Source organism: Pseudorasbora parva, chromosome 12 (genome assembly GCF_024679245.1).
Source record: "Pseudorasbora parva isolate DD20220531a chromosome 12, ASM2467924v1, whole genome shotgun sequence".
NCBI lineage: Eukaryota > Metazoa > Chordata > Actinopteri > Cypriniformes > Gobionidae > Pseudorasbora > Pseudorasbora parva.
Window position 1 is genome coordinate 30029523 of NC_090183.1, and position 3966 is coordinate 30033488.

Here is a 3966-nt window from a genome sequence, read left to right on the forward strand (position 1 = left end):
AATGCCTTCCAGCCACTATAAAATTCCATTAATAAACCTCCTCATGTGGTCTCTGTTTTAAGCTCTTTAGTAAACCAAATCTCGACACTTAAAATAAAATTGTCATCGTCTCTTTGTCTTTTGGCCTTGCAGTGAATTCCAAGAACAGTAGTTTTACTTGCTTTTTCAACAGATATTTGATAAATGTGTTCCAAATGTCTGATCTTAAGGTCCATGAATAGATTGCACATTAAAACGACTCAACAGAAAGCTTGAATCAGACGATTTTGTCACGGAATATATTAGCATAAGATTATTACTTATCGCCAATGACCCTGAAAGATGAGATTCATTACTAATAGGCTTCTTTAATGCTAATATATAGGCTGTATATTATATATGTATGTCTCATATATATCTCCCCTGACAGTAATGACTAAATGTTACTTTTCATTCATGCCATTATTATGATCAAAATTACATCTCGAGGACTTTTCCCTCTTTTTTTAAATTAATTTCTGTCTTCTTTCCTGCATCGGATATTGTTGAATGTCTGGAAGAAAAAATATGTGTCGCAGTTCAACACACTGAACTTTGTGACAGTTGATTGGAGTAATGTAAAAAGATGAAAACTTTCCATTGCTTCATGAATGATTTTGTACATTTCCCCCTCCTCAAACAATTCTGTTCCGTGGCTGTGAAAGCTCATATTGTAGATTAATAATCATATTCACAGCTATAATGTAGCTATAATGTGTGACTTGTGTGTGAAAAACGCACTGGCCATTCCTCAGGTCATCAGTATGCAGATAACACTACACTGTAATTAAACACAATCCCCCCATGCTACATTCACCCTGCAATATTTCATCCAATTTTGTCCATCTGATGGGTTCACTCTGCATGGAGTCATTTTAAGACAGCTGTGTTGGTAGATACAGCATATAAAAGGAGTGAAGTGTAATGCTAATGCTAACAGCTAATTAAAGAGACTTCTTACTGATAAATATATTCAGATTTTTCAATTTTTTTTTTTTTACATCTGTAGACTTAGAAGATAATCTGAGACAGCGCAACTCTTCAAAGCTAAAGCTATCCACATCATAGCACTGCCAATGGGTTTGAGAATAGAAAGACGGGTACAAGGCGCTGACCCAACAATTTTGTAGTGACTTAACAGGCTGGAAACTTCAGCGGACATGCCATCATTCTTCCAGATGAGTCCTAATAGAGCAGTGGAGACTATGGAGTCATTACTGAGAGCGGATATATTTTTCAGTCCATTTTAGTTACTTAAATCTCACAGAGACGTAGCAATGAGGGGGTACATTGGGCATTAACTTTCTGTGAAAGGGTTAGTTCACCCAAAAATGAAAATTCTATATATAAAATGTTTGGCCTAAAATGGCCCAAAAGCACATTTTCGGTTTTCGGCCGAAAGACTTTTATCACCGAAACAATACGACCGAAATGTTGTGATGACGCAAACAGAAACGCCCGCGACCTGCACGTGCTAGCAACATGTCTGCGGTGTGGACGTATGTGGTTCATCTCTCATCTGATGACGGGATCTATAATATGGGTTGTAACTTGAAAATAATGCTTTGTTTATGTTTATGTCGATGGATACACGTACTGGCTCCTAAGTGATACACTACAACAACAGCGATAATAAAAGAAAAACGGGCAAAACAATCTCTCTTTTTAAACTTTGTCATTTTCGCCGTCATCACCCGGGTATATTCGCCAGAAGGCGCGAATGAGAACTCGCGAGCACTGTACATACAGTGTACATAAGGTCTGTCTCTCTGCAGCGTGAGCGTCGCAGCGCGTAAATATTGAGTTCTCTTTCAAGTCTTGCGCTAAAATGGACAAACTCACACAAAAGGTATGTCAACATGTCTATCTTGAAGAGTATCCTAGCAGACATAGTCTGAATATGCCTCAAGATAACTTTGTACAGTCGAAAAAGGGCAGCTCTTACAGCTCTTATGAGTGTCATTACTACATTAACCTAGCCGACTATAATGTTGAATTTAATGTATATAATAATGAAATTGTGGAATATTTGTGGGTCCTGATAATGTCAAATGTCTTATGTTATCAGTAAAAAGTGGCCTACATTATTTTAAATATATCAGTGACAGAGTGCAAGCATATTTGTCTAAAATAATTCAGTTTATTTCAGCTTTAGAATAATTAATATTTTTATTTTGCACCAAATCCAAGCCTATTCATTTCCACCCCCAGTGTTTACCAAATTTAGTTTTTTACTCAACAGTAATTTTTTTGTCAACCTTTTACCATATGTCTTGGCTGATCATCACATTCACAAATGTTTTGGGAGTTCAATATAGTGATATGTATCGAATCGTGACATGAGGGTATCGTTACACCCCCTGATATATGCTCCCATCACTTTTATAATTTTGTTTTTGAACCGTTGGTTTTGTTACCAGAGCTTCAGTTTGTAATGGCACTTGCGTCTGCTGCAAATGCACTGACTGCAAATACTCTAAAGAACGCTGAAGACAAATAGAAATGAGATCTAAAACTCTCTGCTTGCAGTATGTCAGTGACTCTCATCGGGTAAATGAGTGAAACACACAAAACACACATTTTTATCAAATCATACATAATAATAGTAACCTTTATAATTAAAAGCGGTTCACTTCCGCGATTTAGTAAGATTGCGTTCACACAGCAACGAACCGTACCGGAGTTCACATGAAATGAACCCCAGACCACCTAGTAATTTCAAACCCTGAAAGCAACATTGCTCAGCTTTGCAGCGTGTTTGCATTTTAATCAGTCCACATTTGGCATTGTCATTGTGCACATGCTCTAAAAGACAAAGGAGGAACTTGTATCTTTTAATAAATCCTTCAAATATTAGATTAGATCACACATTGTGCCATGTAAACTTCGTCTGAGCGATAGAGACTGTAGCTAAACCACACAAAAACCTGTTGTAGCTCGATAATAACTGCATGTAAATGTACGTATTTTGTCCACTTGAGGATCTTTGGTGTTTCTGTACTCACAGATCAAGAAGCCTGCTCTATGCAAGGAGTGTCAATGCTTTGGTGACACATTTCCAAGAGCTGATATAACCTCCCTGGAAAAACACTCACATGCCTTTTCCTTCCATTCTTGACTTCAGTGGGACATGTATGGATTCATCGGAGGAGGTATGAGCCACTAGTCCACAGTGTTTGACGTTTCTTCAGAATGCTAATAGTGTGCAACCTGATTCTGTCTATCCCCCATGTTACCCAAACAGCTCAGGCGTACCCTATACTACATCACGTCTGACTCTTCACCCCACCTGAAACCGCATCCATTAGGTGTGAATGTCTTCTCAGTCATATTACGATAGTAGTGTTGTTGTTAGAAATGCTGTACGTTTTTCTCCTCCTTGTCTCCCTACAGCTGTGTCTGTAACTCAGTGTTCATGTCCAGTTCTGTTTTATTTTAAGGGGCTTTATTAATGCGAGTTGTGATGAGTAGTTGGGTTTGAGAACTGCACGTTCTTTGGGCAGAGGTCATCTGACATTCTAAACATTTCGAGATGTGCTGGGCTTGTATATGATCTGGTTAAACCAGGTATTAACAGGCACCCAACACGTCCAACTCAAACCACATGTAGTCAAAAGACTGCTTTGCATTTGTATTGCAATTGCTAATACGACCTAATGCTTTCATGTGCATTGAAGAACCACCTGTCAATAAACCATTGAACTAAACATACAGACTTCAAAGAATATTCTCAGTGTGTATAGTGACAAGAATATTAATACCAGTAATGTGTCTTGGCTGACAACTTGTGACCAAATCGCAAAAGGCAGATTTTAATACGCGATCTATGACATAGATTCGAAAATAATAGAGATCCTTAGGCTGTGTGTCCACTGAAGTGAACATGAACATAAATTGGACTTATAATACCTGAATATATTTCTGGGAGCAAGGACACTGAGCTGTTAC

General features: G+C 38.0%; 1 long non-coding RNA gene across 1 annotated transcript; it reads left to right on the forward strand.

The window, feature by feature from the left end:
* Window positions 1-1739: 1739 nt before the first annotated feature.
* On the forward strand, window positions 1740-3407 carry LOC137093599 (uncharacterized). The gene is made up of 3 exons (XR_010908520.1): window positions 1740-1867; window positions 3026-3170; window positions 3263-3407. It is a non-coding gene; the product is annotated as an uncharacterized lncRNA (long non-coding RNA).
* Window positions 3408-3966: the final 559 nt, after the last annotated feature.